Source organism: Gossypium hirsutum, chromosome A07 (assembly GCF_007990345.1).
Source record: "Gossypium hirsutum isolate 1008001.06 chromosome A07, Gossypium_hirsutum_v2.1, whole genome shotgun sequence".
NCBI lineage: Eukaryota > Viridiplantae > Streptophyta > Magnoliopsida > Malvales > Malvaceae > Gossypium > Gossypium hirsutum.
Genome location: NC_053430.1, coordinates 53515487 through 53532333, shown reverse-complemented (window position 1 = coordinate 53532333; position 16847 = coordinate 53515487). Strand labels below are relative to the sequence as shown.

Below are 16847 nucleotides of genomic sequence, written 5' to 3'. Positions count from 1 at the left end.
AGCAAGGTGGTTAAACTAGTTAAATTATTGATATAGCTCAAGGAGCTAAAGGAGGTGAATCGAGCAAAGGCAAAGAAAAGGTTATCGAGTAGCCGAGTTGGAACCGTCTTACCCAACACGAGGTAAGTCATTAAGCATGTAGTTGGTATTATTTCAATGGTCATAATGTTGTGTATTGATGCTGAATGGAATGAATAAATGTACATATATATATGCATGTACGTATGTGATGATGAAATTGTTGAATGAAATAAATGAGGTGAGATGTAATGAGTTGTTGATCTCGGCACTAAATGTGCGGGATAACCATTTATGACCATGAGATTGGTGCTAAGTGCGCGGGATTAAATTGTACAGCACTAAGTGTGCGATTCTACTTTGTTGCACTAAGTGTGCGAAATGAATATGATGCACTAAGTGTGCGAATTGACCATGCGGCACTAAGTGTGCGGGTTTGACTATGTAGCACTAAGTGTGCGATTTGATTACGTGGCACTAAATGTGCGAGTTGATTATATAGCACTGAGTGTGCGGGCTCAATATACATTCGTGAATCATTATGGACACTATGTGTGCGACACTATTGAGCTGATCGCGGACAGCGGATCGGGTAAGTGTCTTGAGGACATGGCTAATATGTGCTATGCGTATACTTGGTGTTGAGCTCGGTAAGTTGAACCTATGTGACAACTATACTTGAAGTCACGTACATAAAAATTTATCGTAGGATGGGTGAAAGGCCGTTTTGTGGTTTGATTGTAACGAAAATAAATTGATTTATGAAAATGCTTCAATGTCCTATTGATGAGTATATGAATTGTGAAGGCATGAATTGATATGAAATTGAATCGGTAGGTTGGTGGAACTATGGTATGGTTCGGTATGGATGGAGTAAATTGTCTCATTCCATTTTATTCCTCTTGTGATAATGTTATTGATGTATAGTAGAGCATTGCTTATGACTTACTGAGTTATAAACTCACCCGGTGTTTCCTTGTCACCCATTATAGGTTGCTTGGACTCATCAATTTTTGCGGGGTCGGGCCGTCAACGAAGTCATCACACCAGATAGCTAGTTTTGGTACTTTCTTCTTAGTGTGCTTAGAAGATCATTTTGGCATGTATAAGCTAGTATGTTGTGTTTGAATTATGGCATGTAAACTTTAAGCCATGCGAAAATGGCACGAATGTTCGATTGAGTTGGATCGAGGGTAGGCATGAAATGGACCTAGTTACTTTCGTAACAGATGCTGGCAGCAGCAGTGTCATGAGATTGAAAAATCACTAAAAATAGTAGGAGTGGAATTAATTGATGAATAAATTATGTAATCGAAGCTCGATGAGTCTGTTTTCATGAGGAAGTAACGAAAAGATCATATGGGCAGTATATTAAGAGATAATCAGATTTTAGTGGGACAGGGCCAGAACGGTTTCTGGATTCCCTGCTCCAACTTTGGAAATTCATTATAAATTAACCAGAGATAATTAGGGGTCGTACCATATATGTGCAGATTCCTCTCTGAGTCTAGTTTCCATAGAAACAAACGGCAACAGTATTGAAGCCCCGTGCAGGGAGATATCCCAGTCGTAATGGGCAAAGGTCAGTGTAGTCGACCCCTGCAACTTGGGGAACTTTGACTAATAAACTGTACTAATTGGCCCAACCAAAAATTCTAGAAAAAAATACATAGATGGGCACATGAGTCTAGTTTCTGGGAAAAATTACGAAACTGATTTTCGAGTTACGAAACTCAAGATATGAATTTTAAAACGACTAGTACACAGATTGGGCAGTGTCTGGAAAATAAATTTTGTAAGAGGGTAAAGCCAGTCAACACCTCGTGTTCGACCCCGATGACGGTTTCGGGTTCGGGGTGTTACATTTAATGTTATTGCCATTTGATGAATTCAATGTTATTTTAGGTATGGATTGATTGACACTGCATGGTGCTGTAGTGAACTGTAAAAGAAAGATTATTGAACTGAAATTTGAAAATGGTAAAACTCTTCAGATTGATTCAAATGAGTCGGGTGAGTTACCTGTTTTGATTTCTTCGATATCTTCCCAAAGATATGTAAGAAAAGGGTGTGAAGCGTATCTTGCTTATGTGTTGAGTACAAATGTGTCTGAATTGAAAATTGAACCAGTGCTGATAGTTTGTGAATATCTGGATGTGATCAGGAAGAGTTGCCTTAGTTACCACCAGTTAGAGAAGTCAAGTTTGGTATTGATTTAGTACCAGGGACCTCGTCAATATCTATTACTTCGTATAGAATGGCTCCGACTGAATTAAAAGAATTAATAGCTCAGTTGCAAGAGTTGACGGATAAGGTTTTTCTCCCTAGGGTACTCTAGTGTTATTTGTAAAGAGAAAAGATGGGTCTATGAAACTTTGTATCGATTACTGACAGCTCAACTAGGTGACTATAAAGAACAAGTATCCTTTGCCAAGGACATATGACTTGTTCGATCAGTTGAAAGGAGCAACCTGTATTCTTGAAGACTGATTTAAGATCTGGCTGCTATCAGTTGAGAGTCAGAGAGTCGGATGTGCCGAAGACCTCTTTTAGAACAAGGTATGGGCACCATGAATTCCTTGTTATGCCTTTTGGATTAACAAATCCACCTGTTGTTTTCATGGATTTGATGAATCAGATCTTTAGACCTATTTGGACAAATTTGTGGTTGTGTTTATCGATGACATTCTGATTTATTCTCGAGATGAGTCCGAGCATGCTGAGCACTTGAGGGCTATATTAAAGACTTTGAGATAAGAACTTGTTTGCTAAATTTAGTAAAAGTGAGTTTTGGCTCTGAGAAGTCAGATTTTTGGGACATATTGTTTCAGGTGATGGTATCCATGTTGATACAAGTAAGATTTCGACAATTGTTGATTGGAAACTACCTGTAAAGCCCTAATTTTCGGGTTTTCTGTGTTTTTGTGTTTTTTTTAATTTCTGCGTGTTCTGGTTGGTTAAAATATATACTTTAGTAGGTTAGTGGGCCTTTGGAAGGCCCAAACTTAAGTTAAATCCGTGTTAGTCTTCGAAATTTTAATTTTATGAATAGGTGATGCAATTGGCGTTTGCGCTTTTAAGAGTAAAGGGGTAAAAGATGACACAAAAAGGAGTGTGGTGTAGTGGCAAGGTGGCGCCACTTAGGGGGCAAGGAAGTGATTCTATAGAGGAAGCAAGGGGTCCAAAGTTCAAGTCTTGGCTCTTGCAATATATTTTAGTTTTTCTATTCCATAAATCTGGAAGCAAGTAGGTGAGCTTTAAAGTTTAATGTATTGGATTTATGACACAAATGAGTTGATGGCCTAGTGGTGGTGGCATGAGTTGGCATGTGAGAGGACTTTGGTTTGAATCCCTTGGCACGCAAAGGTTGATTATTTTGCTATGTTGGGACGGCAAGAGTTGGTGTTGGTTTTAAACTCTGGTGAGGGAGGGATCCCACATCGGGAAGCTAACATATGAGTAGATGGAAAGCTAGCTTTAAATAGAGCAAACCATGAGGAGAGTAGGCATACCCTTCTTAGCTGATCCCTTTTGCTTTGTGACATGCTCGTTTGGGTTGGGCTTCAGCTAAGAGTGTTTGGAGCGCGGATTAACTGCAGTCTCCTAACAGATGTGTATTTCTCATTACTCTAGCAGTAGGACGACTATTTCGGGTCGCGATGGGCTGAAATGGGCCATGTGGTCCCAATGGGTCTGTAGGCCCAAGTGGATAAGTTGTAGAATTACTAAAATACCCCTGTAGGGTAGGACTACCGATTTACCCCTGGAGGGTAAAATGAGTATTTTGCCCCTCGTGCGTAAATGACTAACTTGTCTGATGATTGGGTTAGTTGACGTGGATTTATGTTAGTTATCGTTAATTCGTAAGTCTAATGTGTTAGTGATCGATTGTAGGATTATCACGTGGGAGATATCGTCATCAATCGTCATCAACCAGGTGTGTAAACGACACCCTCCTTTAGACTGAATCGGTAAAAGCCGAAATACCGAAACGTTGGTATTTTGTGAACTCACGAGCGTGCGAGCGCTCGTGGGACAGTTGTTAATGAATATGGTGCATTTGGATGATTAGAGTGCAGAGTGTGCATTTTCGTGGACAACGGTATTTTTGGGTTTAATGGGCCGAAAACGGGCCAATGGGCCAACGGGCCCACTTTGGTAGAAAGATGAGGTAAGTACTTCTGATTACTTGGAAAACGTTAGAATGAGCATGAAACCTTAGCAATAGGTAATAATTACTAAAATACCCTTATGCATGCAAAATTACGATTTTACCTGTAGGGTTATTTTTTTTTTTGAAAAACATGATGTTCTGTTTCTGTATACGTATGCCATGACATATTATTTCTGTTGCATGGAACATGGATTTATATTGATGGAGGAAACGTTCTGGCAGCCTCGCTGCAATCTAGTGGCCTCGCCACATATATCTGTTCTGGTGACTTCGTCACAATATCCGACAGCCTCGCTGCAATCTGGTGGCTTCGCCACATATATATATCTGTTCTGTTGGCCTAGCCACAATATCTGTATCTGGTGACTTCATCACAATATCTGGCAGCCTCGCTGCAATTTTTGTGGTGTGTAGCGGTTGGGTGGGTCGAGTAGTCTCCCCACATTGTGTAAGGCTGGTACGGGGGTGTTATGGATGGCTCTAGGTTGGGATTTCTGCATTCATGATATATTTGTTCTGTATCTACTATGGGCCTATGTGTTTCATTCTAATTTCTGTACTGGGCCAAGGCCCAGATAAGTCTGACTCTGAGGTTTGATCTGTTTTTGGCTATGGTTGGGTTATGTTACACACTGAGTTTACCGAACTCACCCTTTATTTTCATCTCTGCAGGAAATCCCCAACCATAATGGGTTTGGAGCTGTGAGGGATTCGGAGTGGCCACATCATCTGCAAAGTTGGTTTTTCTAAGTTAGTTTATTTTTATTATTTTTATATTCTGATTTAATTTTGGGTTTTAAGTTGTAATAAGGGCGCTATTTAAATTTCTTTTTTCCGCTATGGTTTTATCTTCTGATTATATTTATACTAAGACGAAACTGCTAGTGTTAGGGTGTGCGGGTTTTCAAAATTAATGAACATTTTCAAGACTCAACAAGCAAAAAAAATGGATAGCCTAAAGATTGATAAACCGACTTTTCATTCAACCGCTATTTTTACAAAGACCACCCCAATTACTTAAACCAACGAATGCATACTAAGTCGTAAGTCCATGTGACACATCAGATCTGGCCATAACATCTGGGCCGGGTTTGGGGTGTTACACTGCCGAGAAATGTATCTAAAGTTAGAAGCTTTTTGGGCTTAGTCAATTATTACAAATGATTTGTCAAAAGATTTTTTATGATTGCTACTCCACTGACAAAGTTGTTGCAAAAAGATGTTAAATTTGAATGGTTCGAAAAATGTCATCAAAGTTTCGATAAGTTGAAAGCATTATTAATTGAGGCATCGGTTTTACTACAACCTGAGCCAGGAAAAGAGTTTGTGATTTATAGTGATGCATCACTAAATGCATTAGGATGTGTGTTGATGCAAGAGGGAAAAGTGATAGCTTATGCCTCGAGACAGTTGAAACCGCATGAGAAGAAATATTTGACACATGATTTTGAATTAGCCGCAATTGTGTTTGCTTTGAAAATTTGGAGACACCATTTGTACGGTGAGAAATGTCATGTCTTTTCTGATCATAAGAGTTTAAAATACTTGATGACTCAGAAAGATTTGAACTTGCGGCAAAGGAGATGGCTTGAGTTACTGAAAGATTATGAGTTAGTAATTGATTACCACCTGGGTAAGGCAAACATAGTCACGGATGCGTTGAGTAGAAAGTCTATGTCTTTTTTAGAGTGATGAATACATAGTTGACCTTGGTCGATAATGGTTCGATTCTAGCCGAGTTGAGAGATAGACCGTTATTTCTTCAACAAATTTGTGAAGCTCAGAAATGTGATAGTGATTTGCAAGCCAAAATAGTTCATTGTGAATTGGGTAGTGACTCAGATTTTCATATCAAATCCTATGGTTGTATGATGCTCCGAGACAAAATTTGTGTACCGAAAACTGATGAACTTATTCAAAAAATTCTTCATGAAGCACATAACGGTTGTTTGTTTGTGCATTTAGGTAGTACAAAAATGTATAATGATTTGAAAAAATTGTATTGGTGGTCTAGTATGAAACGAGATATTTCAGAGTTTGTTTCGAGATGTTGGATTTGTCAACAAGTGAAAGCTGAACAACAGGTGCCTTCAAGTTTACTTTAGCTAATGATGGTGCCCGATTGGAAATAGGATAGGACTACGATGGATTTCGTGACGGGTTTGCCTTTGACTCCAAAAAAGAAAGATGTTGTTTGGGTCATTGTTGATAGATTGACGAAATCGACTCATTTTATACCGGTACGTACTAATTATTCACTTTATAAGCTAGCCGAATTGTACATTTCAAAGATTGTGAGATTACATGGGGTGCCTATTTCTATTATTTTGGATAAAGATCCTAGGTTTGTTCGAGATTTTGGAAAAAGTTGCAAGAAGCTTTGGGTACGAAGCTGAACTTTAGTACTACTTTTCATCCGTAAACCAATGGTCAGTCTGAAAGAACGATTCAGATTCTCGAAGATATGCTCCGATGTTGTATTTTAGAATTTGATGGTAGTTAGGAAAATATCTACCATTGGTAGAATTTGCCTATAACAACAATTTTCAATCATGTATAAAGATGGCACCTTAGGAGGCATTATATGGCCGCGAGTGTCGAACACCTTTGTATTGGACTGAGCTTAGTGAGAAACAGATTCATGGGGTTGATTTGGTTAGAGGAACTGAAGAAAAAGTAAAGGTAATCTGTGGTTGCTTGAAAGTAGCTTCAGATCGACAGAAGTTGTACGCAGATTTGAAAAGAAAAGAGATTGAGTTTCAAGTTGGAGATAAAGTATTTTTGAAAGTGTCTCCATGGAAGAAAATTCTGAAATTTGGTCGTAAAGGCAAGTTAAGTACACGTTTCATTGGGCCGTATGAAGTTATCGAAAGAATAGGGCCAGTAGCATATCGGTTAGCTTTACCAATAGAGTTGGAAAGATTCATAATGTGTTTCACGTGTCGGTGTTGCAATGATATCATTCCGGTCCTTCACATGTGATTTCTCCATCAGAGATTGAGATTTGACCTGATATGATGTATGGTGAAGAACCGATCAAGATCTTAGCTCGGGAAGTTAAACAGTTGAGAAATAAAAGTATAATCCTAGTGAAAGTTTTATGGCAACGACATGTGTCGAAAAGGCCATGTGGGAACCTGAGGAGGCTATGAGAAAATAGTACCCAAACCTATTTTCTGGTAAGATTTTCGAGGACGAAAATCCCTAAAGGGGGGAAGTTGTAATAGCCCAATTTTGGGCCTAATCGAAACAGTGGTTTTGGGACCATGAATCCGATGTAGAAAAAATTGATTTTATTACATTTTTATGGTCTACAATTTTACGAAATGATTTCATGAAAATTTCTTTCGAAAATTTTGATGCTTGAGCACTCAATTTAGGAAAACGACTAAATTCTAAAAAGTGAAAAAGTTGAGTTCTACACACTAGAGGTGTCAAATTGTTATGAAATTTTAAATTGAAGGTCTTTAGATGGTAATTAGACCATTTTTAAGTTAGTGGAGAAAAATAGAGAGGAGGTAAGAGAAATTTCATGTTTTAAGTTAGGGGCATTTTGGTCATTTGGCTAATAAATGAATTAAAAATCAAATTAAAAGCCAATTTTTGTTCAATATCTACCCTTGGTCAAAAATTTCAAGGGGGAACCATAGCTAGGGTTTGTTCATCTTCCAAGCTCGATTGTAAGTCCGTTCTAGCCCCGTTTTTAATGATTTATGTTTTTGAGATCTGTTTAAACTAATCTAGCCATTTCAAGGATTAATTTGAAAGAAAATCAAAGTCTAAAATTTTACCCATGAAGAATATTTCTGCATTTTGATGTCTAATGTAGAAATGTATGTTCGATATAAGATAAACAACTTTTGCTAGGTGATTTTTAATGGAAATGTCGAAAGGACCTATTTGTAAAAAGATTTCAAAATTGTATAAAAGTGTGATTAAATGTAAAATGTGGTATGGCATAGGCATGAAAGAGGTTCGGCTAGGCTTGGGTCTTGATGAAATTGAATAGATTTCATTTTACGAGCCTAGGGACTAAAATGTAAATATGTTATGCAATTTTACTATAATGTAAGGTTTGGATTGAATTGTGTAATATGATTAATAAATGAGTTACATTTTCCATTATAGATCAAGAGAAATGAGGTTCGGACCTAGATCAAGGGAAAAACAAAGTATTTGACGATTAGATCCATTTCCTACTATTTTTGTATTGGGGTAAGTTCTTATGTAAATAATGCATTGTTGTTTATGCTTTAATTACTTTAATATTGTATGAATTGTGACTTGCTCTTGAACATGATCGACATAGTTTGATAAGTGAGAAATCTCGGTTGAACCTTAGGAATAGATAGGATACAATGTCATGATTTTTAGGTTACCGAGACTATATGTAAGACCATATCTGAGATATGGCATCATTATGAGATTTCGTGTAAAACCATATATAGGATATGGCATCAATATGAGATTTTGTGTAAGACCGTAGCTGGGCTATTGGCATCCATATCTGGGATATGGCATTGGTGTGGTACTAGGTGTGTGAGATACCTGAGTATCCTTTAGTATTCCAAGTGGTTCAACGGGAAATGAAACGGGAATATCAAAGTTGTGAAAGACGATGGTATTTTGTAAATTGGTACAAGTATGTACATAAAACTCATGCTTAATGAGCTTGATATGTGATGAATCCCTCAGTAAGGTTGTGATTGAGTAAGTTGGATTGTGAGATTTATAATGACATTTTTGTTAATTTACTTCAAGTTAATTTTATGTTAAATGTGAGTTTATAATGCTCATTATTTGCATGGGAACTTACTAAGCTTTAATGCTTACTCCTATTTCTTTTCTCTTGTCTTATAGTGTCACCAAACCAGCTAGGGGATTGGAGATTGTTAGAGATCGAGCCACACTATCAACTTAATATTTTTCGTACCAATGATTTCAATATTTTGAGTTATGGCATGTATAGGGACTTGGTTATTTTGTTATGTGTCATAATTGAATTGACCTAATGTGTTGGCCTATATTGGTTGATAATTGGCTAATATTTGTTTAAGTATACATGCATATGCTGATGTTTTCATGGATGTCGAAATTGCATGGTTTAAGTTGATTAGTATGTGATGTTAATGTATAATCAATGATAGCATGTAAATAAGGTATTGATACATTGGTTGTGGCTAATTTGGTTGGATGTATATACTTGGAATGGTGCTATGTTTTGTTGTGTAGGTTTGTGCATGGAAGGGTGACAATATGGCTTGAAAAATAGCCTTATTTTTGTCCACACAGGTAGACACACGGGCATGTGTCTAGGCCGTGTGTCACCCCATGGGCATGTGATCCAGCAGTGTGTGCCCTGCACCTTAATTATTACAAAACAGAATGCTCAATATTGAGCACATAGGCAGAGACACGAGCGTGTGTCTCAGCCATGTGGATGACATGGCCATAAGCACGGGCATGTGAAGTCTGCACCTATTTTATGAAAAATTATGAAAATTAAATTGACCACATGGCCTAAGGACACGGGCGTGTGCCTTGGCCATGTAACTTCAATTTGTTCTTGGATGACGAACAGAGAGTTACACGGGTTAGGGACATAGGCATGTGTGACCACACGGCCTGCCCACACAGGCATGTCCCAAGCCACACATGAGTGTGGCTCTTAAAACATGAAAAAATTCTAAGTGCTATAGAATTTTCCAAAGTTCTCAGTTTAGTCCTGAACCGCTTCCAATGCATGTTTGGGCCTCGTAGGCTCATTTTAGAGACAATGTGAATATAAATGGAAAGTTTTAAATTTGGATGGAAATTTACGTCTTTGTTTTGTATGTTTGCTTATGTTTAGGTCTGGTAATACCTCGTACTCTATTCCAGCATCTAATATGGGCAAGGGGTGTTATAGAGACATATTCCTAAGTATACTTACTGAGCCTAACAAACTCTCGTTTGTATTCAGTCATAGTCCTACGGCCCTGTTTCAGCTCTAAGAACTCTTTACGTTTTTTATCAATAAATTGCTAACTGATGTACTTCTTTCTGAATTCCTCTTGGAAGAAATCCCAAGTAACTCTTTCCCTCGGTACCGCAGATAGAAGAGTGTTCCACCACTGATACACCGTATCTCTCAGAAGTGATATAGCACATTTCAAGCACTCATTCGAGGTGCAAGAAAGCTTATCAAATATCCGGATAGAGTTCTCAAGCCAAAATTCTACTTTTTCAGGATCATCATCGACATTTGCTCTAAATTCTTCAACCCCTTGCTTTCAAATCTTATTGACTGGAGGCTTGTTTAGTCTTACCACTTCCACACCTTGTGATGTAACCACGCCTAGGAGCTCACCAAACATGAGTCAAGATCGCATCGAGCTTCCTCAAGGCCCAATGACCCGACCCCGAGCTAGGCAATTTCAAGAAGCTATTTTAGCTTTATTTTCCTAACTTTGGGATGAATCAAAGCTCAATGTCAAAGAGGAAGCTCAGACTAGCTCCCTAAAAAACCCTTGCACCCTTGTGCAAGCTAAACTCAGCTCCTCTCTAGCTCTCCAAGCTCCATTCAACTCAAATCAGCTCACTTGAGCTTACTTTAGCTTGTTTGAGCTCAATTCCTTTCCTTTCCAACTAGTTTCTTTTATCATTCAAATAAATTAAGTTTTAGTTTTATTTTAATTAATTCATTACAGTTCATGACTGAATATCCTAGCTCAAATCAGTTCATTAAATTATTGTCCCATGTTTGAGCTAACCAAATTTATTATATTAGCTAACCTGAGACTATCGCCGGAGTCGAGCATGAGGCGTTAACAGACCTAAATTATCACTTAAACAATTCCAAACAAATTTAGTTCACCTTTCGTAATAAACTGCCCATCTGCATCACAGTCGCTAAAATAATCATATCTCGAGTTACGAAACTTGAAATTAAAATCTATAAATTTTCCCTAAAACTAGACTCATATATCTATTTACTAATTTTTTTTTCAGAATTTTTGCTTAGGCCAATTAGTACAGTTTATTAGTTAAAATTTCCCCTGTTTCAGTGTTTGACTTCTCTGACCTCTGTTTACTATGAATCACTTTTCTCTCTGTACAGAATTCAGATGACTATGTTGTTTGTTTCTATTAAAAGTAGACTCAATAAGAAATCTATACGTATAAAGTATGACTCCTAATTATTTTTTACAATTGTTAGTGAATTTCTAAAGTCAAACAGGGGATTCAGAAATCGCTTTGACCCTATTCCACCAAAACTCACATTTCTCATAAAATACAACTCATTTTATTTGAACGAACATTTGTTCTTGTGAGGTTAATTTCCTCTCCAATTTCATACGAGTCTCGAGTGACTTATCTAGCTTGCTAGTGGCGTCAACCCGAACTTGTTTCTGAACTTATCACCAAATATTGGTGTGGCATTCAACTATCCTTCTACCAACCATTTTACCACCTTAAACAATATAGGAACTGGGGTGACACTTTTATAGTGTTGAATCACTCCTGACGTTTAAGTTCACTATCTCCAATTTCCATCTTTTATCTCATTCTATCTCTCTTCATTGTTCAACCGAGCCCATCTATACGCCATCCTTCTTTAAACCCTTGTTAGCTGAATTTACCTTATCTTTCTATAAACCATTTTTGAACCTTACTTTTAAATTAATGTGCGTAAAACATGACAAAAAGGACCTGCTAGCCAAGGGGTAACTGATAAACCGTAAATTATACATATTTTTACCCCATGTTTAATGCATTTTATGGATGATTTCTCATTAGAATTAGTGAATTTTATGCTTCTAATGCTTTAATTTCATGTTTTATACTTACAAGAGCATAGGAGGCGAAAGGAACGAGAAACGGGCCAAAAACGGAGAAAATGGGCCAAAGTACGAAATCAACACTGCCTGAACCTCCTCACACGGCCATACCACAAGTCCATGTCAATTTGGCAGGCTTGAACACGGCCTGAGCCTTGCCACACGGGCATCTCACACACCTGTGGCCTTCGGGGGTGTCGACCAAGGTTTTCACGATTCACACGGCCTAGCCATTGAGCACACACGGCCGTGTGCAATTCAATAGATCAAACACGGCCTGGTAATCACGTCACATGGTCGTGGTACATGGGTGTGTCCCTTTCTCAAAGAGTTGTATTTTACACGGAAAAGGGTACTTAGGGAAGAATAAAGCCAATCCAAATCCTATATAAACACCTTAAGTGTGACCTAGAAAGTGGCCGCTCTTTCCAGAACTTTTCTGGAATACAGAACCACACGCTAGGAATTTTTTGAAGAAAGCTAGACAATCCATCTCAAAAGCCGGAGCTACTCCAAGACTGAAGATCTCTCCCAGAATACCTTCAGGGATTTTAGAGTTTTCTTTATGTTTTGTTATTTTTATACTTTTGAGATGTACTCTTATTTTATTATGAACTAAACCCCTTAGATACCTAAGGGGGATAAAACCTATGATGAATCTTGTTATTATTATCTGAACTGTATGATAAATACTTCATTTGTTCTTAATTATGTGTTCTTAATGCTTGAATAATCATTCGGGTATTAATTCATGATTTGATGTGCTTATGCAGAGGAGGAATAGACCCTGCCTAAGAGTAGATTTGGGATAATTAAGCAGAGTTGATCGAACGCCTAGAGATAGGGTTACGAGATTTTGCCAGATTAGGGTGAAACCTAATATGGGAGTCCATAAAGTGATTTACTGCTTCTCTAGGGGTTTTAATTAAGAAAGAAATTTCGATTAACTCAACTGAGGGTTAGATGTTATTAGTCTCGAAAGGGAAAATAACATAGGTTAGGGAGTCTCACGGATCAAGTCAAGTGAATAAATCATCCGGTTCAGGTTCAGAGTCAGATAACAAGTGAAATCTAGGTGGATTCCTCCTTGGGTGTCGTCTTCATCAATTTCTTTTCTTCAAGTCTTTTTCCAAATTTTCTATTTGCTTTAATTAAATTAGTTATTTAGTTTATATAATTAGTTTAATAAACAAACCCTTTTATTTCTAGGTTAGATAATAAAAAGATAGTTATTACTAGTACTTTTGGTTCCCTTGGGTACGATATCCCGGTCTTTCCATTACTATACTATTGCTCGATAGGTGCGCTTGACTTTTCGTCGTGATAATAGTTAGTCTAGGTTTGATCTTCATTATAAAAATTTATTACTTGTTACGAATCACGCGATCAAGTTTTTGACGCCTTTGCCGGGGAACTGAAATATTAGGTACACTAAATTTTTATTACTTTAGCCATTTATTTTTCTTGCAATTTTATTTCATTTTATTATTTAGTGATTTACTTTTTGTCTCTCTTTGTAGGTTTTTATAGTTTATGACTAGAAGAAACCCATCAGGACCATTACTCTTTGACGATGAAATCGATTATACAATTCGCAAAAATCAAATAGAAATAAGGTTGTTTACGATTCACGGAGAACGAGCGAGAAGACGATACACAACCCCCAACCGAAGAGATGGCCGAAAACCCAGGCGATTAGTTGCCTCCTGCAATTGCAGCTAATCAAAATCCTGCTCCACGTACTATGTATGATTATGCTAAACCTTCTTTAACAGGAACTGAGTCTAGTATAGTTAGACCTGCTATTGCTGCGAATAATTTTGAACTAAAACCTAACACAATTCAGATGATACAGCAGCTTGTTCAGTTTGATAGTTTGTAGGATGAGGTTCCCTACACGCACTTGGAAAATTTTCTTGAATTTTTGCGAGACATTCAAAATAAATGGCGTTTCTAATGATGCCATTCGTATTCGGTTATTTCCCTTTTCACTGAGAAACAAAGTTAAACAGTGGTTGAACTCATTACCACGAGGGTCTATCACTACTTGGGAACAAATGGCTGAGAAATTTTTACTAAAATATTTTTTGTCGGCTAAAACGGCTAAATTGCGTAATGATATCTCTTCTTTTGTGCAGATGGATTTCGAAACACTTTACGATGCATGGGAGGGATACAAGGACTTGCTGAGAAGGTGCCTTCACCATGGGTTACTGCTTTGGCTGCAAGTTCAAACGTTCTACAATGGTGTGAATCCCTCGACAAGACAAATGATTGACACAGCTGCTGGCAGAACCATCAACAATAAAACACCAGAAGATGCTTATGAATTTATAGAGGAGATGTCACTGAATAACTATCAGTGGCAAGTTATCAGGATGAAGCCAACGAAAACTGCCGGCATCTATAATATCGATTCAGTCACCATGCTCTCAAATCAGGTAGAACTTCTCAATAAAAAGATTGATAGTTTTCTTGGTTCTATATAGGTTCATCTAGTAATGAGGTGTGACTCAAGCGGAGGAGGTGTTCATACAGAATATCAATCCTTCAATCCCACAACCGAAGAGGAACAAGTCAACTATATGGGTAATAATAACTTTAGATCTCAAAATAACCCATACAGTAATACTTATAATGCAAGTTGGAGGAACCACCCAAATTTTTCTTGGGGAGGTCAAGGAATCCAAAGCCACAAAATCCTCAGGGTTTTCAATAGCCACCTTATCAACAAGAGAAAAAACCAAACCTTGAAGAGATACTTTCTAAATTCATCTCAGTGTCAGAAACCCGTTTCCAGAATACCGAGACAGGACTTAAGAATCAACAAGCATCGATCCAAAGACTCGAAACTCAGATAGGCCAGCTGTCCAAACTAATCTCTAAATGACCACAAGGTAGCCTACCAAGTAATACTGAACCTAATCCGAGGGAACAGGTCAATGCAATTAGCACTCAAGATACGGAAGGATTTATTACACCTGAGCCAGAAATACAGCAAGACAACGCGATGAACAAAGGACGAGAAGAGGTAAACAATAATGATCCCAAACAGGTAAGTACAAATCATGAACCTCGTGTGCCATATCCTAAAGGGATGACGAAAGACAGAATAGAAGAACAATTCGATAAGTTTGTCAAACTCTTAAAGAAATTACATATTAATTTGCCCTTTATTGAGGTTCTTTCGCATATGCCCAACTCAGCAAAATTCTTAAAGGAACTTCTGAGCAATAAAAGGAAATTAGATGCTACATCGCATGTGGAACTCAATGCAGTCTACTTAGCTATTCTAAAGAATGAGCTACCTAACAAATTGAAAGATCCAGGGAGTTTTACAATTCCTTGCTTAATTGGTAGTCTATCTGTGAATAATGCTTTAGTTGATCTAGGGGCAAGTATAAATGTTATGCCATATAAAATGTTTAAACGACTAGGTCTCGATAAACCCAAACAAACTAGGATGAGCATACAATTGGATGACAAAATAGTTAGATTTCTTAAGGGTATTATTAAAGACGTTCTCGTTAAAATTGATAAATTTATTTACCCAGTAGACTTCATTGTCTTAGATATGGATGAGGATAACGAGGTACCTTTAATTTTAGGATGACCTTTTTTAGCAACTACCAGAACCATTATTAATGTAGGCACAGGAGAGCTAACACTTCGTGGAGGTGACGAGACAGTAACACTCCAAGCACGTGACTTAGTTAAAACCTCTAAAACTCAAGATAATGCTATAAAAACTGTCGATGATAAAACTAATATTCAATCGTCCTTGCAGGAACTTCCTCGAACCAAGACAATAGGTACAGTGCGCTACTATCATGAAGAGAATAAAGACGTCCATGAAGAACGAAGACTACGTATAGAAGAGCTAGACGAATGGCGAGAACACAAACCGAGAACACATGATAAACAGAAACTACGCCAAAACAAGCCCGATACCTCTCTTAATCAACTTAAGGTTGGCGATAAAGTCTTACTAGATGCTGCAGATCCTCACATTGTCACTACCACACTGAATGAGGAAATCCCTCTTATGGTACTCAGTATTTTTCCATTCGGTACGGTGAAGGTGAGTCACCCCAAGTTCGACACTTTTAAGGTAAACAACACCTGATTATAACCCTATTTTGATAGTAGGAATGAGGAGTATAAATCCTCGAACCACCCTGACCATTCACTAGAAAGGTAAGTCGAGCTTAGACTATAAATAAGCCCTTCTCGGGAGGCAACCCGAGCACTAACATTAATAATTTCTTTAAATTCTGATATTTAACTCCTAACCTACTAATAGAAATCTTGAATACAAGTGTTTCCACCGAGACACGACCAATCACAGGGGCGTGCTTAAGGTCGTGTGAAAACAGGGCAAAAGATTTCCCCAACACAGGCTAAGATAAAATGCCACGGCCGTGAGACATGGCCGTGGTCGAGCCTGCCAAAACAACACGGGCGTGCCACACGCCCGTGTGGAGGAACCGTAAATGAACCTATTAAAACAGCACAGGCGTGTGACACGCCTGTGTCAAACACCCGTGGTCGAACCTGTCAAATTAACATGGGCATGGGGCTAGAACACATGGGCGTGGGAGAAGCGAACGAAGCTAGACATGGTCGTGCGACACGGCCGTGTGAACCAACATGCCCGAGGCACACGGGCGCGTGTCGAATTTCAGACGCGCCAAAATAGGAAAAATGCGAAACACACGGGCTGAAATTGGGGCACACGGGCATGTCCCATGGCCGTGTGTCTCAAAATCTATAAATAGGTTGTACTATTCATTGTCTTTTCCATTCAAAAACCCTAACCCTAGCCGCTGCAACTC

At 38.1% G+C, this 16847-nt stretch overlaps 1 non-coding gene across 1 annotated transcript; it reads right to left on the bottom strand.

Annotated features, from left to right (window-relative positions):
• Nucleotides 1-14117: 14117 nt before the first annotated feature.
• On the bottom strand, nt 14118-14224 carry LOC121204365 (small nucleolar RNA R71). Its single transcript, XR_005899290.1, has one exon. It is a non-coding gene; the product is annotated as a small nucleolar RNA R71 (small nucleolar RNA).
• Between the last annotated feature and the right edge of the window lie 2623 nt (nt 14225-16847).